A 21,230-nucleotide genomic window follows, 5' to 3' on the forward strand; every position below is an offset into this window, starting at 1 on the left:
GATGGTATTCAAGAGTACTGCCCTAAGGAAGTAAAATCCAAAGCTGTGGACAGCCTGGAACTTTATGGTCTTGGGCAATCAATCAATCAATCAATCAATCGTATTTATTGAGCACTTACTATGTGCAGAGCACTGTACTAAGTGCTTGGGAAGTACAAATTGGCAACATATAGAGACAGTCCCTACCCAACAGTGGGCTCACAGTCTAAAAGGGGGAGACAGAGAACAAAACCAAACATACTAACAAAATAAAATAAATAGAATAGATATGTACAAGTAAAATAAATAAATAAATAAATAAATAGAGTAATAAATATGTGCAAACATATATACATATATACAGGTGCTGTGGGGAAGGGAAGGATGTAAGATGGGGGGATGGAGAGGGGGACGAGGGGGAGAGGAAGGAAGGGGCTCAGTCTGGGAAGGCCTCCTGGAGGAGGTGAGCACTCAGTAGGGCCTTGAAAGGAGGAAGAGAGCTAGCTTGGCGGATGGGCAGAGGGAGGGCATTCCAGGCCTGGAGGATGACGTGGGCCGGGGGTCGATGGCAGGACAGGTGAGAATGAGGTACGGTGAGGAGATTAGCGGCGGAGGAGTGGAGGGTGCGGGCTGGGCTGTAGAAGGAGAGAAGGGAGGTGAGGTAGGAGGGGGCGAGGTGATGGAGGGCCTTGAAGCCCAGGGTGAGGAGTTTCTGCCTAATGCGCAGATTGATTGGTAGCCACAGGAGATTTTTGAGGATAGTTTGTTCCTCTGAGCCTCAGTTTCCACATCTTTAAAATGCAATATTTGTCATCTCTTATTTAAACTGCCAGCCCCATATGGGACAAGGACTGTTTCTGACCTCATTATTTTGTTTCTCCCTGGTGCTTAATACAGTGCTTGACAATCAATTGATCATATTTATTGAGTGACTACTGTGTGCAGAGCACTGTACTAAGCACTTAGGAGAATACAGTACAGCAGTTTTGGTAAACATATTTCCTGCCTACAGAGTTTAAATAGGAGACAGACATTAATGTAAATAAATAAATTACTGATATGTGCTCTTAGAACAGTGCTTTGCACATAGGAAGTGCTTAATATTCCAGACCAGAGGCAGTACATGGGCAAGAGGCCAGGAGAAGACTGACAAGATTGAGGCACAATGAGAAGGTTGGCATTATAGGAAAGAAGTATGTGTGCTGAGTTGTAGTAGGAGAGCAATGAGGTGAGGTAGGAGGGGGCAAGGTGGGTGAGTGCATGCTTTAAAGCCAATGGTAAGGAGTTTCTGTTTCTGTTGATACATAGTAAGGGGTTAACAAATACTCTGTTATAGAAAAGTATTTTAAAGAGGCCTTTCCATACTGAAGCTGCAGCAGTATCAGAGGCAGAAGTCTGGTGAGGCTAAGCTTCCCACTGTTAAGGTATGAGAGATGTAGCTTAGGTTTACATGGCCATTGCGACTGCTGTCATCTGAACTTGTTGTATTGTACTTGGTTCTGCATTTTAAGTGTTTGAAGAAACTAGAGTGGGTTCTAGAGATGCTGTGAAGGTAGAAATGACAATACTCAGTGACAGGTTTAATATATGAGTTGAATGAGAGTTATGAATCAAGGATAATGGCATGTTTATGAACTTGTGAGATAGGGAGGATGGTGGTGTGGTCTATGGTGATCAGAAATATGGGAGATGACAAGGTTTGGATGGAAAGATGAGAGGTAATGTTATGAAAATGGTTTCTTTGAGGTATCAGTGGAACATTCAGGTAGATAGAATCTATCTTGAAAGCAGGAGGAAAGGACGGAAACTGCAGAAAAGGAAAGAGGCTAGGGAAGGAGAAGTGGAATTGGAATCATTCACATAAAGATGGTAGTTGCAAGCCATGGGAGTGAATGAGTTCTCCAAGGGAGTGGGTGTAGTTGGAGAATAAAAGGTGACCCAGAACTGAGCCTTGAGGAAACCTCATTGTTAGAAGGTGGGAAGCAGAGGAGGAGCCTGTGAAAGTAACTGAGAAGAAGCTGTCAGAGAGAGAAAGAGTGAACCAGGAGACAGAGTCACTGAAGCTAAAGTTGGATAATGTTTCAAGGAGCAGAGGCTGGTCCACAATATTGAAGAAACTTGAGAGGTTGAGGTGGATTAGAATGGAGTATAGATCTTCAGATTTGGCAAGAAGAAGGTCACTGGTCACCTTAGAGAGGGAATTATTATTCCCTGTGTCTGCGAGATCTGGTTTCCCCAGAGTGCTTGTGATGTTACCATGGATTTTCAGCCTTACATTTCAGCAAAAAGAGCTATTAGAGTCAGAGCTGGATACCAGTCAGCCTCAACTGAATCCTAACACCTTTCAGTCACTCATTCTTCTAATGGTTTTAGGGTATCCTGCTCAGTGTTCCAAAAGTCCATTCTCCTACTATTGCTGCCACACTCTTTTGATTGAAGGCTGTCTCCATGAAGCTATAGAGCTTATTGGGGACTATCCTACTACACTTTTCCAAGGTTGGCTTCAGGAAGCATGGGAAAAAAGCATTCCCATGTACACAACTCCCAAAATCCACATGTCGCTCCACGTTCTGGAGCTCCTTCTCTAGTTCTTACCACAGGCAGACACCAAGATCCAAGATCTCAACAACATAAAGAAATGGAAATAAATCTACCTATCCCTGGATCTAATCTTTTGTTTTTCAGGACCTTTTGTGCTTCCCTGAAGTCATTCCATAGTTCACATTCCTCCTTCCTTCCCCCTCTTAGAGCATCCAGGTTCCATCCAGTCTCATTATCTCTGAGCTATTCAGTTGCAGGGTGTCCTTTTTCCTCATGTGTGATATCCTTATTCTTCTGGAAAACTAGCCATTGACCTTCCTGTCATCCTACCTCTGCCTCCTCTGGAGGCAGACAAAATTCTAGGTGTTATTGGAAAAAGCATCAGTTCTTCTATGATGTGAGCTTTCCTGGGCAATTGGAGAATTTTTGAGGATTATTTCCACACCATATGTCTGTATAGAATGCAAAATAATCCATCAATGAATTGATAACATTCATAGGAATCTATTTTATTCAGAGCACTATATTTAGTATTACCCCCTGCCCTGGTATTTATTTAATGCTTATTGTGTACAAAGCACTGTCCTAAGTACTTGGGAAAGAGTACAGTACAATAGAGTTAACAGGCATGATAGCTGCCCTCAACGACCTTACAATCACAGATGGTTTATTATTAAAGAAATTATGTTTGAATGCCTATTCTTATAACAGATAATGATGATGATGGCATTTGTTAAGCGCTTACTATGTGCAAAGCACAGTTCTAAGCGCTGGGGGGAATACAAGGTGATCAGGTTGTCCCACGTGGGGCTTACAGTCATCATCCCCATTTTACAGATGAGGTAACTGAGGCTCCGAGTAGTTAAGTGACTCGCCCAAGGTCACACAGCAGACATGTGGTGGAGCTGGGACTTGAACCCATGACCTCTGACTCCAAAGCCCGTGCTCTTTCCACTGAGCCAACCTAGTTAATCTTAGGAAATATCCTAAAATAGATGGTTAGTATTTAAGGAGGAAAGCAAAATCCTACAGAGGACCACAGGAAATTCAAATTACCTAAGAGACAACCTGCATTTTACAGTACAAAATTCGCAGGAGTTATTGCAGATTGACTAAATTAAGAACTAATAGAGGACTGAAATCTCCAGGGGTCATAAAAGTATAAATATTGGGCATACCTTTCTCTAAGTAGGAAAAACTGATAAGTAATGAATTGTCACTTTAACATCAACACCTGAAAGATGCTACAACAACTTATCTAGTAATACATTTGCAACCGCTTAGATAAGAGTAAGCAATAGAAGCAATCAAGTGAGTTTTGTGAAGCATGAATCATTCCAGACAAATTTAATCTCCTTCCATGACCCAGTGACAGGATATGTGAAAAGGGAGAAGCAATAGATGGAATCTATCAAAATTTCAGGAAGACTTTCTCTTCTGTTCTATTTGATCTGCAATGCAAGCTAGGAAAGTTTAATTTGGATTAGCAGTTAACAGTGTTTCAGGGGAAAGGGCCACTGAATGGGTAAAACACTGATTTGTGAGCTGTAAATTAAAACTGCCCTTTAAAACAGGGTACAGGGCAAGGGTGCAGATTCCCTATACTAAGGCTGATTGGATTACGGCTGTCCCTAGTACCTCTATCTGCTCTTCCTTCACTCAGTTGACCAGGTTAAAACTATGGAATGGTTTATAAGCCACCTCTTCTGATTGGCTACTTCTGACTTTAGCCACAGATTTTACTGGTTCCTGCCAAAAGGATCTGAAATTTTATTTAAACTTGATTAAAGACAGAGTGATGAAGGATATGTTTCTGAAAAATCAAATCAATATTCTTCTCCATCCCCAGCTCCATTGTTCCCACTGAAGGAGAAATTTGGAGCTCTGCTTTCCTGCCAATGTGATATGAAACTTTATTAGAAATGGAAAAATGGAGAAAAAATCCTTCCCCATCAACAGCTCCATTGTCCCTTGCTACAGGAAGGATTTTGAGCCGGGGCTGCAAATCTGTGGTAGGGAAAAGAGGGGAGGCGGAGGGGTGGCCCAAGGTGGATAGAAGCTGGGCTTACTAGTGCTGGGACATTTATTTTTTATTTATTTTTAAATAAAAGAATGCCCATTGCTGAATTTCCTGGCCAGTCATATCCACAGATGGGGAAGCCTCATTGCTACGGGATTCATTATTTAATTAGAGCAACAAAAATGGCAGCTCTCTGGCTTCCCTCCCTGAGAGAGGCAGGGATGGCTACAGGGGCAGGAGCAGCAGCTCTCCATGACTGACCGTAAGACCCCAAATGGCAGCAGCACAGACTGTTGGTCTTCCTTGCTGCAGGGGTCAGCTCCAGGTTCATCCACAAATACTTTAGTTTCAGAGGAAATTCCATGATTATCCTGGGTTCCTTTCTCCCAGGTTTCATGGACAGTTCTGCATCCTTCCAGGATCCTCCCCTAGTCTCCAGATCAGGCAGTCTAGTAATTAAAGAAATGAGATAGACCATCCAGAGACATTTAAAAGAGCTTATAATATTGACTGATTGATTGTTATCTTAATATATCATTTTGAAGGATTTTGCCTGAATAACATCATAGAGCAAAGTGTCTGTTATAGGACCATAAAACACAGTGAGGAATGGTATAACATCTCTGTCCATGTACTCTTACAGCTATTAGCTACAATATTTGTAAACCTATTTCACCTTTCCTACACTTTGTTCCATCCTTCTCCCTTTCTTTCCCTCATTTCCAGTCTCTTCTGCCTTTATTCCCATCTTCTTCTTTTTAATACCTTCCTTTCCCCTCCCTTTCATGGCTTTCTTCACCACCCCTCCCCTCCCTCATTGGTAAAAAGAGCTGTTGTTATGAGCAGCTGTTGCTGTGACATAGCCATGTGGACCAGTGACATCATTACAATTACATATTTGAATATGACATAATGTTATTGCATATTACATGGTGGCCCCAAAAAACAAATTAGCCCTGAAGTGCTGCTGGGGGTATTAATCCATCCCAGAGCAGGTAGGGTGGGGACAAATCTACCTCTGTGCTGAGTGAGAACCAAGGTATTTAAAATTATTAGATTCACAGTGAAGTTAGAGCTGGGTTAATGTGTAATAAAATGGTTTGATTACCTCTCTTTGTCCACCACCTGCTCAGATTTTATTTGGTTTAATGCTTCTGAACAGAAAGATTGCCAACCAGTGCCATAAAATATAGGAAGACAAGGCTCTTCAGCAGTTGATGAACTGAGCTCTACAGTGTTAAAAAGCAGTTTGAGGATTGGATGAAGTGTAAAGTCAGAAGTCTCCTCAGACAGAGGCTGTGCCTCTTTGGGGGAAGATTTTGTGTGTGTGTGTGTGTGTGTGTGTGTGTGTGTGTGTGTGTGTGTGTGTGTGTGTGTGTGTGTGTGTGTGTGTGTGTGTGTGTGTGTGTGTGTGTGTGTTTCTGTGTGTTTTTCCTTATTGTGTTGCCACCTGCTGCCCTGCAGCTGTGAATCCATACATCTCTTATTTCCCTGTTTCTTCTGCCCAGCAGACAACTTTGTTTTCAGAAGACCAAGCCATAGAGTGAAGTGAAAAGAAGAAGGGGTGATGACAGAAGCATCAAGAAACCCTATGGATTCACATTAGGGGCCCTTGGGGTTTCCTACTTGCTACTTCTCCCATACCTTTAACAGACAAAAGGCCACCAGGCCCCAGCTTAGTGGTAGGCACTTGCAGCAGACCCCCAGCTCCTTCCATCGCTTCTGTCATTCTGGCTAGTAGTGCTATATAATAGTACCAGGGTGCACTACCCATAGTGTCATCTGCGTCAAGTCACGTGTCAGAGAGGGATTCAGGACTGGGTTTTAATAAATGTGACCCTGATAATAATAATAATATATATTATTATTATGTAATAATAATAATATATATTATTATTATATAATAATAATAAACTGTGGTATTTGTTATGCACTTATCTGCCAGGTGCTGTAATAAACGCTGGAATGGAGACAAGCTAATCAGGTTGGACACAGTTCCTGTCCCACCAAATAGGGCTCACAGTCTCAATTCCCCATTTCCAGATGCAGTAAATGAGCCACAGAGCATTCATTCATTGTCGTATGTATTGAGCACTTACTGTGTGGAGAGCACTGTACTAAGAACTTGGGAAGTATAAATTGGCAACATATAGAGACGGTCCCTACCCGACAATGGGCTCACAGTCTAGAAGAGCAGTGAAGTGACTTGCCCAAGGTTACACAGCAGACAGCAGTGTGGCTCATTGGAAAGAGCAAGGGCTTTGGAGTTGCAGGTCATGGCTTCAAATCCCAGCTCCGCCAATTGTCCGTTGGGTGACTTTGGGCAAGTCACTTAATAATAATAATAATAATGGCATTTATTAAGTGCTTACTATATGCAAAGCACTGTTCTAAGTGCTGGGGAAGTTACAAGGTGATCAGGTTGTCCCACGTGGGGCTCACAGTCTTAATCCCCATTTTACAGATGAGGTCACTGAGGCCCAGAGAAGTTAAGTGACTTGCCCAAAGTCACACAGCCGATAATTGGCGGAGTCGGGATTTGAACCCATGACCTGACTCCAAAGCCCGGGCTCTTTCCACTGAGCCACGATGCTTCTCTTCTTCTTCTAATAGACAGAACCCAGGCCCGGGAGTCAGAAGGACTTGGGTTCTAATCCCGGCTCCGCCACTCGTCTACTGGGTGACACCTCACTTCACTTCTCCGGGCCTCGGTGACCTCACCTGGAAAACGGGGATTAAGACTGTGAGCCCCCGTGGGACAACTTGATTACCTTGTAACCTTCCCAGTGCTTAGAACCGAACCGAACTCCTTGTCTTCCCTCCCAAGCCCTGCCCTCTCCCTGACTTTCCCATCACTGTTGACGGCACTACCATCCTTCCCGTCTCACAAGCCCACAACCTTGGTGTCATCCTCGACTCCGCTCTCTCGTTCACCCCTCACATCCAATCTGTCACCTAAACCTGCCGGTCTCACCTCCACAACATTGCCAATATCCACCCTTTCCTCTCCATCTGAACCGCTACCCTGCTCGTTCAAGCTCTCATCCTATCCCGTCTGGATTACTGCATCAGCCTCCTCGCCGATCTCCCATCCTCCTGTCTCTCCCCACTTCAATCCATACTTCACGCCACTGCCCGGACCGACTTTGTGCAGAAATGCTCTGGGCATGTTACTCCCCTCCTCAAAAATCTCCGGTGGCTACCAATCAACCTACGCATCAGGCAGAAACTCCTCACTCTCGGCTTCAAGGCTGTCCATCACCTTGCCCCCTCCTACCTCACCTCCCTTCTCTCCTTCTCCAGCCCAGCCCGCACCCTCCGCTCATCTGCCACTAATCTCCTCACCATGCCTCGTTCTCGCCTGTCCTGCCATCGACCCCCGGCCCACGTCATCCCCCTGGCCTGGAATGCCCTCCCTTCCCACATCCACCAAGCTAGCTCTCTTCCTCCCTTCAAAGCCCTACTGAGAGCTCACCTCCTCCAAGAGGCCTTCCCAGACTGAGCCCCCTCCTTCCTCTCCCCTTCCTCCCCTTTCCCATCTCTCCGCCTTACCTCCTTCCCCTCCCCACAGCACCTGTATATATGTATATGTTTGTATGTATTTATTACTCTATTTTATTTGTACATATTTATTCTATTTTATTTTGTTAATATGTTTTGTTTTGTTCTCTGTCTCCCCCTTCTAGACTGTAAGCCCACTGTTGGTTAGGGACCGTCTCTATATGTTGCCAACTTGTACTTCCCAAGCACTTAGTACAGTGCTCTGCACAAAGTAAGCACTCAACAAATACGATTTAATGAATGAATGAACAGTGCTTTGCACATAGTAAGTGCTTAATAAATGCCATTATTATTATTATTATTGTCAGCTGTGTGACTTTGGGCAAGTCACTTAACTTCTCTGTGTCTCAGTTACCTCATCTGTAAAATGGGGATTAAGACTGTGAGCCCCTCGTGGGACAACCTGATCACCTTGTAACCTCCCCAGCGCTTAGAACAGTGCTTTGCACATAGTAAGCGCTTAATAAGTACCATCATTATTATTTTTAGGTGGAGGAACAGGGATTAAAACTCATGACCTATTGCCTCCCAGACTCATGCTCTATCCATATGTACTTAATGGAATGTGTCTGCTATATTGTTATATTCTACTCTCCCAAGTGTTTAGTACAGCACTCTACAGACAGTAAACACTCAATAAATATGATCGAATGACTGATTGATTGATACCAGATTGCATAGCATCTCCTTGGAAGGTTATAATGAGAACAACCTGGCTTTTGGAGGTTTTAATTATCATGATGGTTTTAACTTTAATTTGTAATAGTATGTCAGCATTCCTGAACGGTGAACATACAAATATCTATATTATGTTATTCTTACAGTTTAATAAAATTACTCTGATTTTTTTTGCAAAATACATTTATTATTCCAGACATATGGTAGGTTAAAATATCTTTTTTATTTCGTTGTGACAGGATATATTTATTTCTGGACTTCTTCAAAATTGTACTTGTAGGCAAGGAATGTGTCTATTGTCGTATTGTGCTCTCCCAAGAGCTTAGTAAAATGTTCTGCACACAGTAAGTGCCCAACAAATACGATTGACAACTATACATTTAGAAAACCCTACTAAGTATAGTTCAAGACCTTTGCTGCTGGACTGAGAGTTACCTAAAGTTTTTTTCATTACATAAAGTCAGACTGGAAGCCGTAGCACTTATTGTGTAGGTGGATAATTGCTTTCTGGGACCAGAATGCTACTCAATGATGTTCCCAGTAAACACAATGTTGAATTAAGGAATCCTTTTTGACATCACTTAGTATAAATATTTTATAAAGGCAACTTCCTTTTCTGATAAGACAATGGTGCATTGCGTCCATTCCTTTTATGTGGCAACTAGGGTAAAGTACAAGTAACTTTGTTTATTTCTTCAGAAAGTAGGTAAGAAAAATAAGCAGAGTGATTTTAGTCATGTCTCAAGAGGAGGCCTTCTGCTTCTTTTGAAATCTTTCCCTTCACCTTGGCTCCTACCCCATCCCTAAGCACATAATTGAACACTTGCTCTCCTCCCTTCTTCCCTTTCTGATGGTCCACCACTCATTCTTCGTCCCTTCTTACATACTCACATATCTCCTATCCGTAAAAAATCCTTATCTTGGACCCCAGAACCCTCAAACCACCTCACTTCTACAGTTCTTCTCCAAACTTCTCTAATGAGTTGTTTATATTCATTGCCTTCATGTCTTCGCCTTCAGTTCCCTTACTGACCCCCTACAATTGGGCTATCACTTCATTCATTCCACTGATATTGGTCACTCCAAGGTCACCAATGACCAACTCCATCCATATAATGGACCCCACTCTATTCATCCCACTCTATCTTAATCCTCCTTGACTTCTTGGAAGATTTTGACACTCTGGACTAACTCCTTCTCCTGGATATACGATCTAACATTAGTTTCATTCATTCATTCAATCGTATTTTTTGAGTGCTTACTTTGTGCAGAGCACTGGAAAGTACAAGTCGACAACATATAGAGATGGTTCCTTCCCAACAATGGGCTCACAGCAGTCTCTTGGTTCTCTTTTTATCCCTCTATCTTGATCTTCTTTTCTGCTTCCCATTCTATAACTGCAGGAGACCATCAAGGTTTAGTTCTGAGTCCATTCTATTCTTAATCTCTCACTGTTTCAGAAAGCTTACCTCCTTCCATGACTTCAACTAACATCTGAACATGGATCAATTAATCAATCGTGTTTATTGATTGCTTACTATGTGCAGAACACTATCCTAAGCACTTGGGAGAGTACAGTGGATGACTCCTATATGTATCTTTCCAACCCTGGACTCTCTTCTACTCTTCAGCCTCACATTTCTGCTGCCTTCAGGACATCGCTGCTTGGATGTGCTGTTAAAATTTCAACGTTAACTTGCCCAAAACAGAATTTCTTATCTTTCCATCCCAAGTGTACTTCCAGATTTTCCTATCACTATTCACAACACCATTATTCTCTTTTTATGACAAGTGCAACAGAGGTACTACCCTTGACTTGTTGCTCTCTTTCAACCAGGGTGTTAAGTCATTCACCAAATCTGTCCATTCTATCTTCTCAGTGTCTCTAGACTCCACCTCTTCTTATCATCCCAACTGCTACCACACTGGTCTAAGCCTCTGTCATGTTAGCCAAATCACTGTCCTCCCTGCCTCCAGCATCTTTTCTATTCAGTCTACTCTGCTACTTAGATCATTTTTCTCAAATTTGCTCTTTTCTGTCCTCAAAATCCTACAAAGTTTGTCAATCTATCTCCCAACCAAGCAAATATTCCTCAGCATTAAGGCAGTCAGCTCTCTAACTCCTGTCTTACTGCATACCTCCCCCACAATAACTCCCACTCGAGCGATTTGCTCCACTGATAACAACATACTTACTGTCTGTCCCTCAGTCTCATCTCTCCCTTGCTAATACCTTTCCTTTTGCTTGGAAATCCCTTCCCCTTCAAATTCGACAGATCACTGTTCTTCCCATCTTCAAAGTCCAACTAAATTCATATATAATCCAGGAGTCTTCCCTGATCAATCTTTTTCTATGTCCCTGATACATTATAGTTCATATCCCCTAACACTTTTCTACTCATCCCTTTCCCCACCCCAAAACACTTAAATCCATGTCTGTCTTCTTTTTTGCTTTTACTACCAACAATTTACTTTAGTATTTGTCAACCCCACTAAATGTTAAGTTACAAGAAGTCAGGGATTGGGATACCTCTGATTGATTGATTCCCCTTAGTCAGCATCTTGTGCTTCTCACCGTGTAATCACACAGTAGTATTTATTGAGCAAGCAGCATGGCTTGGTGGAAAGGTCACGGGCTTGGGAGTCAGAGGTCATGGGTTTGAATTCTGACTCCACCACTTGTCAGCTGTGTTACTTTGGGTAAATCACTTCTCTGTGCCTCAGTTCCATCATCTGTAAAATGAGGATTAAGACTGTAATCCCCACGTGGGACAACCTGTTAATCTTGTATCTACCCTAGCACTTAGAACAGTGCTCAGCACATAGTAAGCACTTAGCAAATACCATCATCATTATTATTATTATTATGAACAGAACATTCCACTAAATTGTAAGTACCTTGAAGGCAGGGATCAGGTCTACCAACTACAGTGACCTGTACCATCCAATAGCTTCAGACACAGTTAACACTCAGAAAATACCATTAATTGATTTATCGATTGATTGATTGAATAATTACTTTGCAATAAAAGGGTAAAATAGAATAAGAAGAAGAGAAAGGTAACATGACCTAGTGGAAGTACCATAAGCCTGGGAGACAGAGGACCTAGGTTCTAATTTTGGCTCCACCATTTGTCTGCTGTGTGACCTTGGACAAGTCATTTCACTTCTGTGCCTCAGTTAGCTCATCTGTAAAATGGGGATTAAGTTTGTGAGCCTTCTATGAGTCACAGATTGTATACAACCTGACTATCTTGTATCTAGCCCAGCAGTTGTTACAGTACTTGGAATATAGTAAGCACATAACAAATACCATAAAAACAAACAAGCAGACAATCAAAATGAGGTACCCTCGTTTGCTGACCTTACTGTCTTCTGTCTCTCCCCATTACTGTCCAAACGTCACCCTGGTACTTGGATCAATTTTCTAAAAATAGATTCAGTCTGTGTTTCCCTAGAAACTCCGGTGGTTGCCCTTTCACCTCCACATCAAACAGACACTCTTTACTGTAGGCTTTAAAGCACTAAATCATCTTGCCATCTCCTACCCTTGTCTTCCTGATTTCCTACTAAAACCCGGCCCACACACTTCATTCCTCTAATACTAACCTGCATACTATTCCCAATCTCATCTACCTCACAGTGGACCTCTCACCCACGTTCTGCCTCAGGCCTAGAATGCCTCTATATTGAAATAAGGGTCCTTGGGTTACTTGGATTCTGAAGTACTGTCCATGGGAGATGGAGATGGAAAAATCCCAATACATACAATATGGTTAAGCAAGCATTTGATTTTATAATCCTATTGCTACAAGGATGCAAGAGGGATTTGTTAGTATAAATACAATGAGTCCATAAACATATAGTTAGGAGAAAATGTTATAACAAACTAGATTCAAAGGAGCCATAATACCATAGCAACATCCTTCTGGTTTGAGGGAGCCCCTGGTTCTCAAACAGACCTTCTGCTCTCATACTCTTCCTTGTTGCCTGGCATCAATTGCAGCATTTCTGGACCTAAGTCTGAGGCTCAACTTCCTATATCTTTCAGCAATCTTTTATACCCTTTGATGTGTGCAGCTGGGCCTCTGAACCTTATTCATCCTCTGACTCAAGGACAGCTCTCCCTGCCCTGGGGCTCATTCATCTGGCTGTGTGGCTCCTGGTGTTTTGTGCAAGACCCCATACCAAGTGTTCTGGAAACTATGTCTTAGGCTACCAGGTTGTGTTATCAGTACTGATGGGTTGTTATGTTCATTTTAGGCCTAATGCACCACTTTCATTTAGTTAACTCTGTACTTTCCTCCTCGAGTGCAGTGTTCTTGCATGAGGCTGATGCCTGCATACACCCTCCCTCTTCATTTCCAATAGATGGTCACTCTACTCCCACCTTCAAAGATTTATTAAGATCAGATCTCTTCCAAGAGGCCTTCCCTGAAGAAGCCATAATTTCCTCTTCTCCACTTTCTTCTGAATTGCCCTTGCACTAGAATTTGCACTCTTTATTCAGCCTTCCCTCAGTCCCACAGCACTAATCCCTAATTCATTTATTCATATTAACGTCTATATCCCCTTCTAGACTGTAAGCTCACTGTGAGTAGGAAACATGTCTGCCAACACTATTTTATCGTACTCCCCCAAGCACTTAGTACATTGCTCTGCATAGGGGAAACACTCAAAAAATATGATTGATTGATGGATGGATTGATTGCTAAAAACAGTGGTCTACATATAGTAAGTGCTCAATAAATACTTTTGATTGATTGATGGATAATCTTTTAGATACTTGGCCACAAAATATCTATCTTTACTTGGTCGCAGATGAAAATTCGGCAACTAATATTTTCAAAAATCTATACTTACAGTTCTTTCAAAAAATATTAACTATATGTGGGGTTGTTGAGATCCTCTCAAAAGAATTCCAACAAAAGACATAAAACTAGGATAGAAATGAAAGTTCAGTCTAAATTACCTTAAGATTAGGATCTTCACTCAGCAGTTAATTTTATAAATGAAATTTTGAATAATGACTTGATTTTGAATTCCCAATTTATGGATTACTTTAACAACTTCGGTGTAATTTCAAATTGTTTTTAGACTGTGAGCTGGGTAGGGACTGGGAGCTGTGGTGCTGGGTAGGGACTGTCTCTATATGTTGCCAACTTGTACTTCCCAAGCACTTAGTACAGTGCTCTGCACACAGTAAGCGCTCAATAAATACGATTGATTGATTGATTGATTTTTCCAGAGAATCCCCACTTGACAACTCATTAATGATGTATACTGCCTTGTCTTATGCTGTAGAGTTGTCTCCGACCCATGGAAACAACATGGATGCATCTCTCCCAGAATGCCCCACCTCCATCTGCAGTCGTTCTGGTAGTGTATCTATAGAGTTTTCTTGGTAAAAATACAGAAGTGGTTTACCGATTGCCTCCTTCCATGCTGTAAATCCGAGTCTCCACCCTTGACTCTCTCCCATACCACTGTTGCCCCGCACTGGGGAGTTTTGACTTGTAGCAGATTGCCTTCCACCCGCTAGCCAGTGGCCAAGCTGGGAAAGGAATGGGTATGCCTCTGCTTGACTATCCCTCCCAGTGTCGAGACTGGTAGAGTACTGGAAACTTTCCAGCTGTGACCCTGAGAGGGCGAATGATGTAGATTACTAGCATAAAATATTTTAATATGATACTGACATATTGGGAAATTGAATCAATTACTGAACTTGCCCTCAAGATGCTTAGAGACTTTCAGTGATGCTTTTCACCTCCTGATTTGAGAGGTCTTTCTGAGAAACAGTGTTGCCTAATAGAAAAAGCATGAGTCTGGGAGTCAGTTGACCTGGGTTCTAATCCTGGCTCCAACCACTTGCCTGCTGTCTGACCTTGGGCAAGTTACTTTACTAACTTATCTATACTTCATTTTCCTCAACTGTAAAATTGGCATTCAGTATCATTCTCCCTCCTACTTAGACTCTGATTTCCTTGTGAGGCTGTGCTGGCCTGATTAACTTATATCTACCCCAGATCTTAGAACAAGCTTGACACATAGTATGTGGTTAGCAAACACCATTATGATAAGTGCATCGTTGAAAGTTGTCCATTAATTTTTTTCTTGTATCATGACTAAAGATTCAAAAAAAGCTCATTACAAAGATGTATTATTTGTTTCCTTTAAAAGCCCCTGTGAATATGGGCCTTTATACTAGGCTCACTTGCACTCAATTTATATCACCCCTTCTGCCATTGTCTGGGCCTGTTTGTGTTTGTTTATCTCCTCAAGAGGCCTTTTCTGACTAACCCCTCATTAGCTGATTCTATTTGCCCTCTTTTCTGTGTTGCCTATCATTTGTGTCTGTGCCCCTTAAGCAGTTTGATACTTTTCCCCAGACTTGTGTATATATCCTTATAGTCTGTTATTGTCCTTATCTTTAATTTATTTTAACATCTGATTCTGTTTCTTAAGGGTAACAATCATGTCTATCAAATCTATTGTACTGAACCCTTCCAAGCACTTAGTAAGGTGGTCTGCACATAATAAGCACTCAATAAATAACATTGATTGATTGATTTGGTTTTCTCATTATGGAGCTCTTTTTCTTTGACATTTCAGTCAATCAATCATATTTATTGAGTACTTACTATGTGCAGACCACCTTGTGCAGGTCACAGTGAGCTTACAGTCTAGAGGAGGAGCTTACCTTTAGGCTCTACTAATAGTTTAGATTTCATTCACTTATGAACCTTTGTTAAATATTTGGTTTAGGCATAATCAGTTCAAGAGACAAGTTCTTTGACAACAACTCTGTGTGTTACATGTTAAAACTTTCCTTTCCCTATTTCTGTGCTTATTAGAAGCCATTGAATTAAAAATGTCTGAAGATCACATTTTTAAAGCTTTGTCTTACAAACAATAACCGAACATAAAATTAACATCTACACAGTAGGTCAAAATATTCAGAACACTGAGAAGACATAAAACTCTTAATCTTTATTTCCCTGATCAGAACAGTAGAATCCTACCTAAGCAGAATTGGTTAGACTCAGTTCTTTCCTATCCTATCCCATCATAGTCCTTCCTTCTCCCTTCTTGACCTGTTTTCCTTTCCATTTCTTTTTCCTTTCTCCCAGTGTCATTTTTCTTTTCCTAGCCCTATTCACCCAAATTCCTCTCTCCCAGCCTCCGTCAGGGAAAGGGACTTCAGAAGAAAAGGAATACAGAAAAGATAGAATGTTCACACCTGTGTATCTTTCTCAAAGCTTAGGAAAGTTCCCTGAACACAGTGTTTACTGTATTACATAGTAAGCAACAATATATATTTATAAACACACACACACTCACACATATATATGTATATATATGTGAGAAAAGAAGAGTAAAGAGGCACATTAAATGAGGGTTAAGAGGACGGAAAGGAAGACATATACAGAGCTGAAGTCAAAAGGGAAGATGAGGAAGAGAAAAGAATGGAGAAAAATCAATCAGTTATATTTACTGAGCACTTATTGTGTGCATAAAACTGTGCTAAGCACTTGGAAGAGTACACTATAACAATATAACAGACAGGTATAGAGTGGGAGACAGATATTAATATATAAATTATGGATATGTACATAAGTGCTGTGTGGCTGTGAGAGAAGATGAGTACAAGGAGGAAGTAGAGTGACATAGAGGGAGTGAAAGAGATAAAAGGGGACTTGTCAGAGAAAGCCTCTTGGAGGATTTGTGCCTTCAATAAGACTTTGAAGGTGGGGAGAGCAATTGTCTCAGGCTATTAACGGGAAGGGCACTCGATGTCAGAGTCAGAATGTCGGCAAGAGGTCAGTGGTGAGATAAGACTGAGGCACAGTGAGTGGGTTGGCATTAGAGTGAAGTGTGCAGGCTGGATTGGAATAGGAGAGTAGCGACGTGAGGAAGAAGGGGTCAAGGTGACTGAGTGCTTTAAAGCCGATGGTAAGGAGTTTTTGTTTGTTGGGGTGGTGGATGAGCAACCACTGAGGTGTATTGAGTAGCAGGGAAACATGGACTGAACGTTTTTGTAGCAAATTGGTTAAGGCAGCAGAGTGAAGTACGGACTGGAGTGGGGAGAGACAGGAGGCAGGGAGTCAGCAAGGAGGCTGATATAATAATTAAGGTTGATAATTGCTTGGAAGAAGATAATAAAGTAGACCTGGGTGTGGAAGAGGGAAAAGACAGGGCAGAGAGTAAGACAAGGAGAAAGAGAAGGTGACAATGAAGAAAGTGTCTGGGAGAATTGGAGAGAGCCATTAGAGAAGTAGAGAGAAGGAAAGGGAAGATGTTACAGTGAGGATGGTAAAAGTGTTGGAGGTAGTAGTATGATTTAAGATGTTTAAGAAACCTGTAAACCTGTAACACATACAGGGTAAATCGAGGTCTGGAGTACCTTAAAAAGGGGCAAATAACATTTGGCACACCCCCAAAAATATGAAGCTTAGAATGTGGAAAGGAAGAAATGTATGGAGTTGAAATCAAAAGGCAACACATACAAACATATAAAATGTATGTAGATATGATTAGAACATATATGTTCTAATCATGCTTTCGCCAATTATCTGCTGTGTGACCTTGGACAAGTCACTTAGCTTCTCTGAGCCTTAGTTACCTCATCTATAAAATGGGGATTAAGACTGTGAGCCTCATGCGGGACAGAGACTGTGTTCAACCTTATTACCTTGTATCTACCTCAGTGTTTGACAGTGCTTGACACATGGTAAATACTTGACAAATACCATCACTATCATCATCTTAAAATATTCTTTCAATATATATTTTGAAATATATATTCAAAATAGTAATTACTATTATTATTATTAATCTTTTTTATTGAGTACTTACTATGTGCAAAGCATAGCAGCATGACTCAGTAGAAAGAGCACGAGTTTGAGAGTCAGAGGTCATGGGTTCTAATCCCAGCTCCGCCACTTGTCAGCTGTGTGACTTTGGGCAAGTCATTTAACTTCTCTGTGCCTGTTACTTCATCTGTAAAATGGGGATTGAGAGTATGAGCCCCACGTGGGGCAACCTCATTACCTTATATCTACCCCAGAGTTTAGAACAGTGCTTGGCACATAGTAAGCTCTTAACAAATGCCACCATTATTATTTACTAAGTGCTTGGGAGAGTACAATAAGACATAAGAAACATTCCCTGCCCACAGGGAGCTCACAGTCTAGCAGGGGAGACTTGAACATATCACAAAAGACAGTTTTAAAAGTACTTTACTGTCATTTTAAAGACATACTCTTGTGACTCTGGAAAATAGCAGAATTGAGTTATGTGAGGCTTTGTTTCCTCCTAGAAATAAATCATTTTCAGATCTGTCCTTTAAAGGCCTGAAAATAGTAACACCCAGGGACATACTCTGGTTGGAAGCAAAACCCTATTCCAGGTAATATTACTTTCTAAAGGTGTTTTAGCTTCTTGGTAGTAGCACTGAGATCAATTCCATAATTATTTTCAATTTTAAAATAAAAATATGTGTAAAATGTATTCATATTAATTGAAAAGCATTTCATGGGGGGGTTCTAGTTTTAACATCTCATATAGCTGAATGAATTCATATTCTGTTGATATTTCTGTTGGTGATCAATTATTTTTTATCAGAGACTTTAAATACAGTCAGTTTGGTGACTGTTCTCTCATTTAGTTAAACTATGTACACCTTATGAACCTGTTGGGCCTTTCAAAATATCATATTTCTCTTCATAACCTTGAGCAAATTTAACAAGACTCAGAAAAAGAAGTTTAAAAATGAAACAAAACAGAAACAGAATCCTCCTTTTTTAAATGGAAATTTTAATGTGGTGGTCCCAACCAAATTTTTAAAAATAGTTCTTACAAATATTTTACATCCTTATGAAAAACGTTAGTAATTACAACAAATTGTTAGGAATCATAGTCAGAGGTTTAAAAATGATGTAGTTAACTCTGCTTTGAGACTTTTTTTCGTGATTCAGTAAAATGATTCACAAATTGGAGCCAGTAGATTCAGTCTGGAAAGAAACGTTTGTGCATAGTTTGATGCTACTATATTTCTTAGCAACTGCCTCAGACTTTTTATATCGATCCAGACTGTGCTTGAATATCTCTGTGGTTTCACCTTTAAAATGTCTATTTCATTCAGTGAAATAGGAGATAAGGGCAAAGGTATAAACGTTTCAGCTAGTGGTAGTCATAAAAACAATTTAGAAATTGCTATTTTAAAATGTCGATAGTGATATTTGATCATATATCCAGTAATTGATTAAGTCCCCTTGAATGAATAGCTACGCACACAGGATTTTCTCATACCACAAAGATTTTCAAAACCACTACTATCCAGTTACAGCAGACATGATTGCAATGACTTGCGCATAACTTTTTTCTATTGTACTTTCACATGAATTTTCTCATTTTATCCTGCCATATGCCTGAAAGTTAGAAAGCGGCAACTCACAGAAAAAAAAAGTGAGCCACAGAAAGTTAATTTGACTATTGCTCCTGAATTCTCTACCCAAGCTCTTTCTACTAGACCATGAGTTAATTGAAAAGTACTTTTCTTTTAGAATTATTTTATTTGAACAGTAAGGAATTTATGTATGTCATGTATGTCATGTAATCACGATCTGTAATCCAACATAGAATACATGCAATTCCTTTTGCTTCCAGAAAATCTCCACTTGAATGTCCCACTGGCATTTCAAATTTACATGTCTGCAATTGAATTGCTTGTCTTCCCTTCTAAACTATCTTCCATTCCCAGATTTCCCACTTGTGTCAATTACACCACTGTCCTTCCAGTCCAAGATAAGTCCATAACCTTAGTGTCATCCATGACTCCTCATTATCTTTCACCTCTCAATTTCAAGCTACTGTTAAATCCTGCTCATTCTTACTGTACAACATTTCCTCCTGCATTTATCCTTTCTTCTCCACCTAGACTGTAATACAGAATCTCAAAATATCATGACAGATGTGTGGATAGAACACAGGTCTGAAAATCAGAAGATCATGGGTTCTAATCTTGCCTCCTCCACATGTCTGCTGTGTGACCTTGGGCAAATCAATTTATTCGTTCATTCATTTATTCAATTGTATTTCTTGAGTGCTTACTGTGTACAAAACACTGTACTAAGTGCTTGGAAAGTACAATTCACCAAAAAGTAGAGACAATCCCTGCCCACAACAGGCTCACAGTCCAAAAGGGGGGAGACAAGAATCTAAACAAGTAAACAGGCATCAATAGCATCAAGATAAATAAATATAATTATAGATATATACACATAATTAATATAAATAAATAGAATTATAATTATGTACATAATTACTTGTACACAGTTACGTATACATAATTACATATACACAAGTGCTTTGGGAAGGGAGGGGGATAGAGGAAAGGGTAAGAGTTGGGGTGATGGAGAGGGGAGGGAGAGCAGAAGAAAAGGGGGAGCTTTCAGAAGGACTTTGAAGGAGGGAAATGTGATTGGCGGATTTGAAGTGGGAGACCATTCCGGGACATGGACCAGGGGTCGATGGTGGGACAGGAGAGATCGAGGCACAGTGAAAAGGTTAGCATCAGAGGAGCAGAGTGTGCAGGCTGGGATGTAGAAGGAGAGAAGGGAGGTGAGGTAAGAAGAGGCATGGTGATGAAGCCAATAGTGAGGAGTTTCACTTCATATGGAGACTGATAGGCAACTACTGGAGATTTTTGAGGAGGGGGGTGACATGCCCAGAACGTTTCTGTAGAAAGATAATCCCAGTGGCAGAGTGAAATGTAGAGTAAAGTGGGGAGAGATAGGAGACTGGGAGATTAGAAAGGATGCTGATGCAGTAATCCAGTTGGGATATGAAGAGAGATTGTACCAACAAGGTAGAGGTTTGGATGGAGAGGAAAGGGCACTTCTTGGCAATGTTGAGAAGATGAGACCTTCAGGTTCATTCATTCATTCATTCATTCATTCATTCAATCAATCGTATTTATTGAGCGCTTACTGTGTGCAGAGCATTGTAGTAAGCGCTTGGGAAGTACAAGTTGGCAACATGTAGAGATGGTCCCTACCCAACAACGGGCTCACAGTCTAGAAGGGGGAGACAGACAACAAGACAAAATATATTAACAAAATAAAATGAATAGAATAGTAAATATGTACAAGTAAAATAGAGTAATAAATCTGTACAAACATATATACAGGTGCTGTGGGGAGGTGAAGGAGGTAGGGCAGGGGGGATAGGGAGGGGGAGAGGAAGGAGAGGGCTTAGTCTGGGAAGGCCTCCTGGAGGAGGTGAGCTCTCAGTAGGGCTTTGAAGGGAGGAAGAGAGCTAGCTTGGCGAATGTGTGGAGGGAGGGCATTCCAGGCCATGGGGAGGACGTGGTCCGGGGTTCGATGGTGGGACAGGCAAGAACGAGGCACAGTGAGGAGGTTAGCAGCAGAGGAGCGGAGAGTGCAGGCTG

At 41.2% G+C, this 21,230-nt stretch overlaps 1 non-coding gene across 1 annotated transcript; it reads right to left on the reverse strand.

Annotated features, from left to right (window-relative positions):
- Positions 1-14,291: 14,291 nt before the first annotated feature.
- Positions 14,292-14,429, reverse strand: LOC119924609. The gene has a single exon (XR_005449313.1). It is a non-coding gene; the product is annotated as a small nucleolar RNA SNORA7 (small nucleolar RNA).
- Between the last annotated feature and the right edge of the window lie 6,801 nt (positions 14,430-21,230).

This window comes from Tachyglossus aculeatus, chromosome 2 (assembly GCF_015852505.1).
Source record: "Tachyglossus aculeatus isolate mTacAcu1 chromosome 2, mTacAcu1.pri, whole genome shotgun sequence".
Classification (NCBI taxonomy): Eukaryota; Metazoa; Chordata; class Mammalia; order Monotremata; family Tachyglossidae; genus Tachyglossus; species Tachyglossus aculeatus.